This window comes from Notothenia rossii (genome assembly GCF_949606895.1).
Source record: "Notothenia rossii genome assembly, chromosome: 4".
Lineage (NCBI taxonomy): Eukaryota > Metazoa > Chordata > Actinopteri > Perciformes > Nototheniidae > Notothenia > Notothenia rossii.
This window is the reverse complement of record NC_136902.1, coordinates 42460830-42476019: the sequence shown is the minus strand read 5'-3', so window position 1 is coordinate 42476019 and position 15190 is coordinate 42460830. Positions and strand designations below refer to the sequence as shown.

At 38.2% G+C, this 15190-nt stretch overlaps 1 long non-coding RNA gene across 1 annotated transcript; it reads right to left on the bottom strand.

Annotated features, from left to right (window-relative positions):
* Positions 1-7573: 7573 nt before the first annotated feature.
* LOC307036856 lies at positions 7574-11961 on the bottom strand. Its single transcript, XR_013807492.1, has 3 exons — positions 11740-11961; positions 10573-10665; positions 7574-9565 (listed from the first exon to the last, which is right to left on the bottom strand). It is a non-coding gene; the product is annotated as an uncharacterized lncRNA (long non-coding RNA).
* Positions 11962-15190: the final 3229 nt, after the last annotated feature.

The window sequence follows — 15190 nt, the reverse complement described above, 5'->3', positions numbered from 1 at the left end:
CAGCTCGCCACATTCCCGGTCACCTCAATGTTGTTGCTGACTCCCTCTCTCGCTTTCATTTCCAGACGTTCCGGAATCTCTGCACGGAAGCCAGCTCGCAACCAGTAAGAATCCCTCCACTTCATCTCCTCTCTCTGCACTAAATGAGAGTCCCCTAGCTCGGCACCTCGAGTCTGCTAGATTCTTCATGAGAAAGGGCTTAGCCGCTTCCACCGTCAAATCCTATGATTTCGGATGGAGAACGTTTGCCTTTTTCTGCTGCTCAGTAGGCGTCTCACCCAAACCTGTCCTCATCTCCACCGTGTGCGCCTTCATGTGCTACTGCACCACTGACCGAAACCTCAAACCCCAGTATATCCGGAGCCTCTTAGCAGGCATTCAATTTAATATTCGCTGCTCCGATCCTAGCTTTCCCAGCCTATTTTCAAACCCAACAGTTAAACTTATTCTAAAAGGGTTGTATAAGACGTTCCTCCCCGCTGCAGACCCGAGGCTCCCTATCACGCTCCCCATTCTGCGCCTCATGCTGTCCACACTCAGGAAAGGATTATTCTCCCCCTATATCGACGCGCTGCTCGATGCCGTATTTCTATTAGCCTTCTACGCGTTCCTCCGACCTGGCAAATTCACCACAGCTTCCCTCACGTTCGACCCCAGTCGAGATGTCTGCCTCTCCGACCTAGTTTTCAACGCCAGCCACTTTAGTCTCAGCCTAAAACACTCCAAATGCGGAGGAGCCTGCTCCGTCATCGCAGCTCGCATCGATTCCCCGTTCTGCCCTTTTAATTCTATGATCAAATTCCTGCGCTGCAGACCTTCCACCAACCCGTCTTCACCACTTTTTCTTATTAAAGGAAATGCTCCCCTAACGCAGCGCCTGTTCAAAATCTACCTCAAGCAAGTTCTCATTCAATCCGGCCTATCTCCTATATCATACTCGGGACATTCCTTCAGGATAGGTGCAGCCACCTCTGCTGCTAATCAAGGTCTCTCTACCTCATCCCTACAACAACTAGGACGGTGGTCCTCCCCCGCCTTCACAACCTACATTCGCCCGGACATCAGCGTCGTACTGGCTTCCCAAAGATCTCTCAGACCCTAACTACGGTATTTATGCATATAACTGGTGGTGGTTCATATCACGTTTACGCGTATACATGTTTCATTATGGTATCTGATTTCAAACTGCATTCTGTCCTAGTCCACGGGCCCAAGGTAAGAACTCAGTTCATCTCAGTATTCTATACTTCACTGGTTTTGGGGATTTTCCTCGGAGCGGTTCTTTCCCTCCCGAATGATTATCCTGCAAACCGGGGCCTAATCGCCAAAACACCATTCCATTCTCCTGTTGTATTATCATGGCATCATTTCATTTATATGACGTGTAACAATAAACATGTATTCCATACATCACGTCTCTCCGGTTTGAAGTGTAATACATTGCAAAATGACCAAGACTTGTTACGCTGTTTGATTAAAAGAACAGAACAAATAGACGAGAAAGTTTGGAAAAAAAGCTTATGTGAGAATAAAACATTTTTTTAAATGTTGAGGTATTGTGGCTGAAGTGAAGCTCATTCTTGGTAGTTTTAGTCAGAACTAGAACCACTGTGTTCAAATTTAGAACTATTACATTCAACACATATTTGTATATTTAAAGCATTACACATAAATAATTTAAATCAGAAGTACAAAAGGGATTAGTAATTAATCCATAATAATTTAAAGAATCTTTAGAGTGTAAACTGATAGGGAAAAACACATTTTTACACTCAAACAATTTGCATGTCTGGATTATGGACAGGGCATTTAGATAATACGAATAAGTGTTCACTAAAAGTGATAATATTAATAATTATAATAGAAAGAAAACATAGGCCTACTCTTGAGTCAATGTACATTGTTGTGATCTGTTAGTATGCTCTCTGCTGGTTTTCATTTTATAGGAGAAAATGGTTTACTGAAAAAGTTGTTTTGAGTAAATATGTTACAAATGGTTGAAATATTTTTTTTAAAGGAGTTCTGTAATATAGGGGTTCCCAAACTTTTTCAGCATGAGACCCAAAATAGAAATGTTGTAGTCCTATGGGACCCAAGCTCAAAAAATGTCATGATTTTCCATAATATGTACATTTATAAACAAAGAATGCAACACACCATGAATTTAAAATGTAAATGTAAATATGTATTTAATTACAAAAGTGCATCGCGGCAATTAGGTTTCTCACCATAACAACCTTCCCTTTGAGCTTGCCCAGAAAAAATAAGGATCAAAGCAAAGAGACGAAACATGGGACGTGCAGTCAAGTATATACAGTACAAATCAAATTTAAATTATACAATTATCAAAAGTGCAATATTAAGTTTGTCGCTAGCTCAAAAACGATGTACACACCATTTTAAACGATTTTAAATGAACAAAGAACAAACATGTTGTAAACAGAAAGGGACAAAACACTAACTGAAGTGCAGTCAAGTGTATACAGTACATCACAGGTGAAACCAAATTTAAATTATCAGAAGTGCAACATTAAGTTTGTCACTAGATCAAAAACTATGTACACACATTTTTTAAACACTTTTAAATGAACAGAGCTGTTTTAAAACACTCTGAGAGACAAAGAAACTCCAACACTTGGCAACTGGTTAACTTTTTTTGTGTGGAGGCTGACTTGATATGATGCCCTCAGTGCCCCTCTGTTCCCTTTGAATGCCTGAAAATAACAGAGAAGATATTATCATTAACATTGCTGGGTTATTGGGTGATTTTTAATACCAGCCGGTGTACGCTGTATAGCCTACCCAATGTGGACCTGGCAACCGCATTTATAGCGCATTACATTACATGTTTGTTAGACGCTTTTATCTAAAGCGACTACATACTCAATACTGTGGGGAATCCCCACGGAGGGATTTTGACAGGGTTGTTGCACAAAAGACCCAAGCGTGCACAGAAGAGATCTGAGAGCAGACATTTCACGAGCGCACAGAAACAGCCTGAGTGCAAGGAGAAGGTTTTAAACTGGAACAGAGGAAACCTGTAAGCGCAGCAATATATCTGAGTGCAAGCGTACAGTTTGAGCAGAAGCCGAGCAAATCTAAGCGCAAGCAGGCACTATTTGAGTGTGAGGACAGGGTTTGAGGGAAATAAATACATATTCTGAACGTGAAATCAATAAAGTATGCTCTCAAATTTAAAGACCACGCTCTTGAATAAAGATAGGGAATAACCCCCATATGTATTCCGATGTGCATCACACTGCAGCAGTCACGTCCGTGCGGCTGATACTTTCTCTCGCTTTCCTTCTCATACTGCCTGTCACTTTCCCTCTAATCTTCCTGTGGTTATTGTTTTGAAACACCGCTTTGTGCCGCTACAGAATGTAGTGGACTGCGCAGCTGGCGGTCCGCTCCGGGGCTCAGTCCATGGGCGCGGGAAGGGGGGTGCTGAGGGCGCTGCAGCACCCCCTAGCGGTAGGCAGGGGGTGCGGAGCTCCCCTGTCTGAATTATTATTTGACGGTTATTGCTGCTCCCGCTGTGCATAATCTGTGTAATATGTAGCCAATAAATTCCACATTGTTGGTAAAATGATATTTTGGCCTGCCCCGAATGTTTTTTCTGTAGCCCCGGACAATTCTACCTCAATAATATAATACATTAACCGTGCTTTACGTGAACCTCATCAAGACACTAGAAAGGACGGCAGGACTGTCATTTCCCGTGTTCAGTGAATGCAACAGAGGCAAGGCACCAGACCAATCAGAGAGTTGGATGGAAATAAAAGTGTGCTTGTGTCATTCAAGCTCGCGGCTCTGTGTGTGTGCGGAAATAGCGCATTTAGTGTGTGTGAGAGAGGGGGAGAGAGAGAGGGACCGGTGCCAGCAGCAGGGACCGTGTTGTTAGCATCTAGTTAGCTAGCTGCACTAACGGACCTACGGAGCTGTTTGTTCCACAACAAGCTGGAGGAGAGCTCTCCTCTCAGACTGAGAGGCTCAGGTGAGCTAAAGGACTCTCTGAGTGTTTAGATAGTTAACTTTAGACTATGTTATCTCAGTGGGTCTCAAACGGTTTGGTCAAAAAATATTCAAAAGATTATTTCCGCGGCACACCTTCATATGATCATTATAGTTATAAAAAAAATAAGAGAATAAAGGAAAAACAATTATGAAATACTATATGGCAGTAAAACAAGAATACAGTTTGAAAGGGGAGTGATTTGTAAAATATCCATAAAGAAAAAGAACATCTGCTTACAGTTGTGTGTCATCTGGGTGTTGAGAGATGTATCCATAGATCTCTTAATGTTGCTCTCAAAGTGCAACAGATTGATGCTTTTAGCTTCAATATTTAAAAAAAATATTCCCGGGGGAGCATCCCCCCGGACCCCCCTAGAGGAGGTGAGGTCCGCTCCCCACTCGTAAAAAATACCACTTTACCCCTGCCTATATGCCGTGAGCTGATTATCGAGCCTTCATTGTAACAGTCGCGGGTTTACTGTGTGTTTGCGTGTGGGGAGTTTTTTTGTGCGTGCTCTATAGTGCCCGTAATAGTGTTCACTGGAGTCCAGCACCTCAGCACCCCCACTCAAAATACCTTCCCGCGCCTCTGCATTTCATCCAACTTTGCATTCACGAAACAATTTCACAACAGACCCTGACAAACTCACAAAAACACAAAATAAATTATTAAAATGAGTGACTTACTTTTCCGCCGTCAAAACACTGCTTCTTGAAAGACTCTTCTTTGCAGATGAAAAAATCCTTTGATTTGTCCCGATGCAGAGGATGTTTTGTTTGGAGATGCCGGTCCAATTTATTCATTTTCAAACTTTCGTTACTGAGCACCTCTCCACATAAACACACTGAGGCCGCTCCTCTCCATTTCAACAGCTTTTGTGAAGCCAACGTTTAAAAACTCCTCTTTGTATTGTCTTTTTGCCATCATGTACGATCGGGATTAATCAACAGACAATAAACAGACAGCGCGAAGACTTTCGCGGGGGACGCGTCAGAGCTGATACAAATACAATCTTTTATTTGTAGTTTATTTGTATTTAGAAAATTAAATCATTCAATATACAATGCTATATTGCATAATTTCATTTTCAAAATAAAAAATAAAATACAAAAATTATAAAATATTGTATTTGCAACGCAGCCATCAGCTCTGTTGCTGTGTGTGTTTAGCAATGCATTTAACTGGTGACCCAATCAAAACGGGTCCTGAGTTTGGCAAAGGCTGCTGTAATATCATTAGGAAACATTCATTTTGTTGTTAAGATGGCATTTAACAACCAAGACAGATAGTATGATTAGAAAAAGACAGAGTGGAAAGGGTGGGATTTATTTAACCTCAGTGTGCTAGAATTTCTATAGGTAATGCGCATAGCCGCGGGAAGTCATTTTTCTCAGGGGGTGCTGCCAACAGTGGGGAGGGGGTCCGCTTAAAAAAAAGAAGAAAAAAGGCGGTGCCGGGCCGGCCCGGCTGTCAGCTATACGAGCAGCATAAATTGTTTGTCAAAGGTGAGACACGGCAGGCAAAAACATCGTTTTCCTGCACTGGTACATTTTGAGACGTTGTGCTATTTTGATTCCATAACATGTTTTCTTTCAAGCTTTTGGAAGGAAAACGTACAAAATACACACTTAAGTGTTTATTTTTACTATAGTTTGTCTATTTGCGTCTGTATATTTCTCCTAAATTCACCAAAAGTTAGAATTCTAACGTAACATAAAGTACCGCGACCGCTGTTTGCACCATGTCATCAGAGATATCGTTGGAAAGCTCCGTCTCTCCTGCACAATCTCATCGGATCCAAATATGGTCATTTCCTTTGCATCAGCAAACAATCGTGAAAGTACAAAAGGGTCTTAAACCAAGAAACGAAATCTCATTGGCTAGTGTCAACTTCTGACTACGTGATTCGTCCAGATGCGTCACGTGGTGTGCTAAAACACTTCCTGGTTTGCTTTTCGCTAGAAATTTAAATCTCAAAATGGCAAAAGAACGGCGAAAAAACGTTCACAGAGAAGACAACAACAAGTGTCACTTGCACGAAGCAAGATTATACATAAAACAAATGACCCCGAATATGAAATACATTCACGGAGAGCGTTGAGGCGTAAGCTGTCATCCAAAGAACAGGAGGGTTTAGCTAGCGCCACACTGCAATCTTTAAAGGTTGTTTTCTCAAAATGAGTTTTTTCTCCTACTCCGAAATGTCCACTTCAGTTGCACTTACATACACCAAACCTTCCAGTTATATTCCTATCAACATTATGAAGGCTTTTACTAAAGGGTTTGTTCATATATCATTCATAGTTTGAATTATATAATATTGTATGCCTAAAAACATGGCGAAAATTGATATTTTAGGGCTGTTAACAGTATTTTCTGATTTATGGAGTGATAAAAAGAGATATCCAAAATCCCTTCTGTAAAAGCCTTGGATGCTAATATGAATACAAAATGAAACAATAATTTTGAACCTAGCTTTATCCAAAGTTCAGATTTCGGTTCCTGAAATGTGTTAAAAAAATGCGCAATGAGATCATTTGCATATTCAGAAAACTTGTAATACAAGAAACAATTGCCTTATTGTAGGTAATTAACTGGAGAAATGTCTAGCTGATATCTTTAAGTAAAAAAAAAAAAACCTATTCATCTGGGGTGTCTCGCCTAAATGTTATGCTTAATAAACCATTATAGACCCACATCACTTAGCAACAGCTGCACATGCCCACACGCTAACTATGGGTCTTACAAACCTACATAACATTACAAATAGTCAGAAAACATTATTGACAATATTAATAAAACTATGAATTCAATTTTAACTGATTGACAAGGCAAAACACTGCACAGCGGCAGCAGCATTAAAGGAAAATATCGTCTTACCTTGCGTATGTGTTGGGGCTTCACAAAACCCCAAATGTAGCCTTCCTCTCTGGGGTGGCACTAATGAAGACCCTCATTGGAGCAGATACATCCACATTGTCCAAAATGTTACTATGGACATGCATCAAAGTCAGATGTGTCAGTCTCTTCTGTGTCATATTACTCTAGTTGTAGAGGTGGTGGGCTGAGGAGTAGCTCTTTTTATTGGGTTGTTTGTTGGAGAAAAAATATCCCAAATCCTTTTTTGCGCCATTCTAAAAAGTTGTCACTCTGCAGTGTGTGTGTCGCGTCAATTACGTCACTATCCCACGACCTACGACCTAGATGACTCGGATTTTATTTATTTGGAAAATAAATTCAAGCCACCTGACTGATACAAATATACACTCAAAAAAATAACTCATTGGATGAACTCAATTCAATTGTGGGAAGGATTTCCATCCAATAAATATTCGTAGCCCCAACTGAAACTAAAAACATCCATTTAATAAAATTGAATTGAGTTATTCCAACTCATTTTTATCAAATAAAGCTGAAATAAAATTATTACGTTAAGTAAATTAAATGAATTTACATTTGTCCAACTCAAACTAATATAATTAATTGGTAAATAAATAATGTAAAAATATAATTATTTTTCACTTTCTCCCCCATTAAGACACTCATGAGACAAAACCTAGTTGAGATATTTTTATTGAAAATTCTCAGATAACAATTACACCTTGAGGTGGATAGCCAATCCTCACTTTACTTGTGTAAACAGTGTCAAAGTTCTCTGTCAGAGTTATTTGTCTGTCTGCATTTCTTTTTTTATAAAACATATCAATAAACAGACTGAGCAGGAGATAAAAGCAACTCAGAAAAATAATAATAATGCCAATCATGGATGAGGAAGGTGACAGTAATCCTCAATTCAACATCAATATTTACATACACATCTCAATATTAACTCTACTTGAATACACAGAGCAAGATGTACAAATATTTTTTTTAAAGAAATGTTTTAAAGTGGTGCAAATAGCACTCCCGTAACAGTGCCGAAACTGGTGAAAAATGAACACCCAGCTATTCTAGATCTCCAAGTGCCACAAACAACAAAGACACTATAAAAAGGTGGATGCTTTGCACTGCTCTCCAAACAGGGAATATCATTGGGTGGTTTTGATATATAAAAGAGCGCACTGCACAAACCCTACAGTATATTTGGTAATTGAATAAGTGTAGTGTAGCTAGGCCTGTCACGATAATTAATTGTGTTGGACGATACATTTTTCTGGAAATTATTGCGATAAACGATAATATTGTCGGCACCGTTTTAAGACCATTTTAGACATAATGTTAATATATAATAATAATTCAAGTACATCCTTTCAAACATAACTTTTTATTGAACATTCAACATTGCAAATTAAATGTGAAATAATATTAAAATATATAAATTAAATAAAACCAATTAATTAAATTATAATAAATTAATTAAATCACACACAACCAAAAGAATAAATCGAGTCAGACTGGAAAACAGAGCTCTCTCTTTCTCATATATATATATATATATATATATATATATATATAAATAAATAAATAAATAAATAAATAAATAAATATGAGCACACATTATCTCACAAGCAAAAAAAACCTCCTTAAAACAAGTCCACTGTCAAAGACCCAGATGCCTCAACAGGCCATATCCAAATCTGTTTTTCTAAGTTTTCGAGAAAGGAACACAAACATGTTTGCATTGTCGGGCGGGGGCTCTCCATCTCCAGCTGCCGTGTTTGCTCCCAACTGGGAAAACGGAATGGGGTGGTTGTGTTTTAGGTGGTTTAAAATGCGTGGTATTGCCTGCTTTTGTCGCTACCTTTTTTAAACCAATGCGACACACCGCCCCGCTCATTCAAGTCCGTAGGTTCGCCTTGTTGATTTGGTTTGAATCCAAAATACTGCCACACCGGAGAATCGAGATGTGTAGTTAGGTTTTGTAACCAATTCCATTTCACTTTAAATTCCCCGCGAGTAAGTCACACGTTGTCTCCCGCTTGTCGCTATATTATTAATGTGGCTGCTACGCTGCTGCACGTGCACGCGGAGTGTCCTGGCCTGGCTGTGTGTCAGCCCCGCCCCTCACAGCGCGCCTGGCAGCCACAGCGCTCCAGGCTAAAATGCTGGTCACATCTTTATGTAAACGGCAATTTATCGAGCTCAGAAAAGTTATCGAGTCCATTTTTATTTATCGTACGATAAGTCAATTTATCGATTATCGCGACAGGCCTAAGTGTAGCCATTTGCTTTGAACCTACAATTACAAAAAAGCTAAATATTTGTTAAGGAAACTTGACAATACACTTGTTCACCTCTTATGCAAACAGCTTGATTTTCAGCTGCTGTATTTTTGCATTCAGCTTGTGCCCATCCAAGTTCATTACGATCTTCTGTAGAAACTCAAAGGTGTACTTCAGGTTGTCCGGGTAGCTGAGATCAAGGGCATAAATGAGCCCCAAGAGCATGATGAGTCCCACAATGACGCTGCCTACGTTTTCCATGACTTTAATGCCTTCGATAATAATTCCCACGTCCTCTGGCCCCCCATCCCCGTTTCTTTCGGATCGTGTAAATCCCCATGACTGTGTTGGAAATGTTCCTCTCTGCATCGTCAGCGGCGGAGGCCTGAAAACAACACAAACACGTATGTTAAGTAAAAAGCTGAACCCCACAAACAGAAAACTGTGTATGAAATATAAATAAGCATTCTTAAACCATCAATTGCAGTTTAGAGAAGCAGATTTGCTTCTGTTTGGCTCGCCTAATTGACCAATACTGCTTTAAACTGAGATAAGGACCTCCAACCTTATCAACATACAGAGCCTGAAATACAGAAATAAATAGTTGTACAAAAATGTAGAAATAAATTAAATCTAATAAAGATAGTTATCCATGTATTTCCTGTTTGCTTATCAAATTTTACTTATTTATTCATACATTTACCTATTTATTTCTATATTTATTATTTTATTCATGTATTTATTTCAGGATCTATTTATTATTTTATTTATTTACTCCTGTAATAATTTAAACATGTATTTCTGTATTTATTAATCCATTCACCTACTTATTTCTATATGTATTTCAATATTTATTTATTTGAGAATGTATTTATTTCAGCATGTATTTATTCATTTCTGTATTAATTGATACGTTTATTTATTGCCATATTTATTTATTTATGCATTTACCTACTTATTTCTACATTTATTTATTCTTAAATGTATTTATTTCAGCATTTATTTATTATTTATCCCTGAATTAATGTATACATTTATTTATTCATTAATATCCATATTTATTTATTTATTTCCTTATTTATTCCTGTATTTATTTTTTCATTTATTTATTGATAATAATAATAATAATTTTAATTTTTATAGCGCCTTTCAAGAGACCCAAGGACCTTTACAATGGGAAACAAAACAACAAAATAATAATAGTCACAAGGATACACAGGTTAGATACCTAAGTAATACACACAAGCGAGAAGTTGACATTATAGACATCTAGCCTTGGGTATGAATGGTGGTGTGCCATAGGATGTTCTCATTATAAATACATGCCATGGTATTAATAAATTAGGGTAACACTGTTCAACGCTACATGGGAAAAATATTGTATAAACTTACCAGATACTCCTTGAAGAACGAGTCTGGATCTGCAGTTAGGTATATTGCAAGGCTTCTCAGGATGCACTCCCTCCTGGTGTTGATGTTGTCACACTAAAGCAGAAGCAGGGTCAACAAATCAGGACAGAATTTAGTTAATGTGGGTGCGACAGAGCGGTTGTCTGAAGACCAGAATGGTCAAATCAGTCGAAATGTCCCTAAGCAGGACATGGTATCTGACGAAAAAAAAATTGGGGGGGGGGGGGGGCTCTGCCGCAGCACGTTAAACCGTGTGCGACCGTTATTAACATTTTCACAGAACAGAAGACACACTTACTGGAGCCCGCTGCACTGTAGGCCAACGCTGTAAATACTTCTGTATAAATTAGCTCCTGTCTCTTTAGCTTTATTACAAGTTGACGGGAGTTCTCCGTTAGCTTTAGCATTAGCCATTGTGTTGAGTGTGGAGACGATATAAGGGGACTGCGGGAGAATAACCCAAATCTAACAAATTCAAAGTGATGACTCTTTTTCTAAAGGTTTACCTCAAGTACGAGCAAAAAGTATGCAGCATTAAAACTACTCTGAGAAGTCAAATGGAATCAAATAAGCAACTTAGGCCTACGTTTCTGCACAAAATTTTGTGGTTGCCTGCTTGTGGGTGAGGTTACCCATAAAAGACTCAGCACATATATTATCTCATTATTTAGATTAAATATTTGGCAGTAAAAAAAAGACCAGTGCCTAAACTCAACTGAACTCCTACAGTCCTCCTCTGCCTGCCTGCACTAAGGCCAGAAGAGATGGACAGACCTGAGCATTATGATAGAAAATGGCGGCGCTTACCTCATGCACTTTAATTACTCTTTGCATTTTTTTGGTCGGATATAAACTCAATTTTGGTGTACTGTGTTCAATGAAAATAACATTAAATCTAATATAATACAATCCACTGATCTCCATTATCCAGCAGGTATTCAATGCTACCCACATGTAGCAAGCTAGCTTCTAGCTACCAGTTATCTGGCTAGCCATAGCTAGCTTGCCGTTTACAACTAAAAACGGAGCAAAATATAACACGGTGGTTTCAAATATTCTTGTCAATATTACTGTATGAAAAGGCATTACTTGGAAACAGGGTACGTTCTAAACTACTAGAGACTACTAAAAAACAACTATAATACTTACCAAAGAATAGACTTTCCCCAGTCAGTTTCCACAGTCAGTGTCAGAGAAAAGGAGGCAAAAGACAGAACGGATGTGCGCATGCGCAAAGGGGATGTGCAAAGGGGCGGTCCCCAGATGAAAACAATTCATTTTGAGTTGATCTGTCCTAAATACATTTAATAAGTGAATTGATTAAACTAATTTGTGTTACACTAATGAACTATACTTAGGTTTATTTCTTAATTAAAAATATGTAATAAAGCGAACATTTGTATATTGTGTCAAGTCTAAGAAGGGCTTGAATCGTTTTTATGAGTGTATACTATGACTATTATATGCTACTGTATACAGCTAATTTTATTTTAAGTAAAATCATAACTATTTTATGTAGTTTAATCATTTTTATTTAGGTGGTCACTCAGTTTTTAAAATGTACACCACTCGCCAACAGGGGGTGCTGCAGCACCCCCAGCACCCCTGCTTCCCGCGGCTATGGTAATGCGTCCCGAGACCTGGACTCTCTTTCTGTCAGACGGCTAAGACCCCGATCCGACTGAGCAAACAAAGACCTAACCCAAGCAGGAGACTGCTGCTTCTCCATCGAACAGACAGAGAACCAGAGCTGAACCAACAACTAGACTGCATCCAGAACTATCTCCACCTGTGGCAGCCAGAACCAAAGCTCCATAAAATAGCAAAGAGACTGCAAAGGAGAAGATGAAATGCAAAGCAGTACAAGAACAGTGGCATTATGGGGGCTGCAGATGAAACTGGGCAGATGGCTGCATAAAAGAGTTACAGCGGATGGATTCCAGAGTTGATGGACAAAGGGGGAGGAGTCAGAATCAGAGGAGTTGGTCGAGCACAATGTGAGGAGGCCGGGGTCACGGCTCGAGATAAACCAGAGGAAACGGGAAGGGAACCGGAATGAGTGAGTTTGCACATAAACACACTTATTCACAAACGCACATAAAAATAACCAAATTTAAAGAAATTGAATTGACTTGATAAATAAGTAAAGATAAAAAGATTTATTACCCATGAATTAATCAATTGGTAAATTAAAAATAGCAGTAAAGAGGAAACTATTAAAGTAAAATGAGGAAATAATCCTAAACACACTGAGGGTACTGTGGGATAAAGGGGGAGACATGATGGAAATATTCACTACACTGTAAGCAGTGGGTGTTTGAGTCAAGAGTACAGAGTAGAACAGATTCTTCAATCTTTTCATCATGTTTACAAATTATTCTTTTAGAGTCTTTATTCATGTGTGAATTTGGTAGAGATTTAATTTCTTACAGTATTAATCTACAGTTTAAAGGGAGTGTTTTAGTAACCACTCTATAAAATCAGACAAATATTTATTTATATAGGTCATGTTGAAGGGAAAGCTAGTTCTAAACAAAATATAGTATTTCAATTTGAGGTATTGGTTTCACCATTGTAGCATATATTACTACAAGAGAACTTTTTATGGGGAAATAACTGTTGTTTGTAGTCCAATATGTAGAGTTTAAAATTAAATTAAAATTAAAAACAGCTAATTTAATTTTGAAAAAGCAATATAATTGGGAGTAAAGAAATGTGGGGCCTTCAATCACCCATTGTAATGGTACATATTATTGACGACCAATAGGGAGAAGGGGTCACTCAACCCACCCTGCAGTGGTTTTTAAAATCTTACTTGCAGCTTCACAGGGAGCGCACAGCACCAGATTATGAGTTTAAAAGACAAGCGTCACCACCTCCTAATGGACATCCATTTAATTAGTAATGACCTGACATTTAGAGATGTTAAAAAGTAAAAACATACCTACCATAAGTGATAATTCCTAAATTCAACTACAAACCATTGATGAAATTACTTCTGTTTTAAAATCATTGATAAAGGAAGGAGTGATTGTTACATGTTCGTACACCCACGCTTCCACACAATGTTAAAGTGGTTAACATTGTTCTTTAAGTGGACCAGAATTGAAGATAAATTAATACGAGTTATGAAATACATGGCAGAGCTTTACAGATCCTAATTATGTTTTGACTCAAGAAAATAATTATATGCACAAGTTTCTGAAATAGATCTATTAGACATTTTAATATACATTAGGTGTTAATAAACTGCAGTAGTAGTACTATAAGGAAGTGACATTTTTGGCTAACACATTTCAGGGAATGTGGGAAGCAGCTGTCACAATGAAAAGTTAGAGATATCTGAAAATTATAGTTGTAATCGTGAATTAATAAATGATGGCGCTCCATATATGACAGATTTTTGTAGACAAAGGATACTGGCCTATGCTGAAATATAAAAGTCTCTGCAGAGCATGACACATGGCCAAAAAGACTGAGACCAAATGACCTTTGACCCTGACCGACAGTGTTACTTGAGAAAAGCACTGTCAATGACTGACTCTGGGGTGAACCTGACCATACTTGACCTTACAACCTGACAGAGTGAGTGTGAATGTATGTCTGCATGTGATCAGTGTAACTGCATGATTTAAAACAATAACTAATCAAGCATGTTTTTGGACTAACACATTATTCTGGGGTTCTGTGGGAAATGAGAGGTTTCCTAAAATTCCAAAATTGGAAAACCGCACATGTGACCCGTTTCTAATCTACTTGATGCTATTGTACTCCCACAGGCAGTGGCGGTTTGCAAAATGTGAAGCTCAAACTAAAATGTGAAGATTCTGTTTCTGTTAGAACTGAAAGATGGAGAGAAACACTTCTTTTCACTGGAGTGTTTACTGTGGAAAATAATGTAAACTTGTGAATAATGTTTGGTATTTTCTTATAATGAATGGTTACCTGAAGGTTTTCTTCCCATACAGGATTTTGTTACACATGAGTTCCTGTGTAAAAAGGGGGAGTGTGGAGTGTGTGTATAATGTATTATATCAACATGGCTGTCAAATTCACAATCTACATTTTTCATTTTGGGACTGAAAGAAACCTGCCGCCCCAACTCGGATGTTCAATCTGACCATTGATTGACAGTTTTAGAATCAACCTGCTCCATGTAAGATCCTGTTTGATGAATGTTGACATGTTTCTAAATATGGATTGAGTTATAACAGGTAACGCAGATGCAGAATCAGTGGCCAAGGGGCTACTGTGAGAGATGTAATTCCAGAATGGGAATATCAAAGAAGTTGACCTGTGAAAATGAAACCATTTTGTAATGTGGATTTTTTAACAGATATTAGAGTAACTGAGGTTTGAAATGTAGAACAAACATATTACAGTTAAGTTAAGCTAAAACATAGTCATGTAATGAGACAGAATCTAATTTAGACAACATTCTTTCTCTAGCCTGGTAAATAATTAGAAGTAAAAGCCATAGACTTTATTGTTTAGGTCATTATGGGGATATAAATGAACACAAGACTAGTTTCACAAGGGCAATTTAAATTCATAATAGAAAGACATTTGATGACAGTATGTTCTGTATTCATTTACAGTA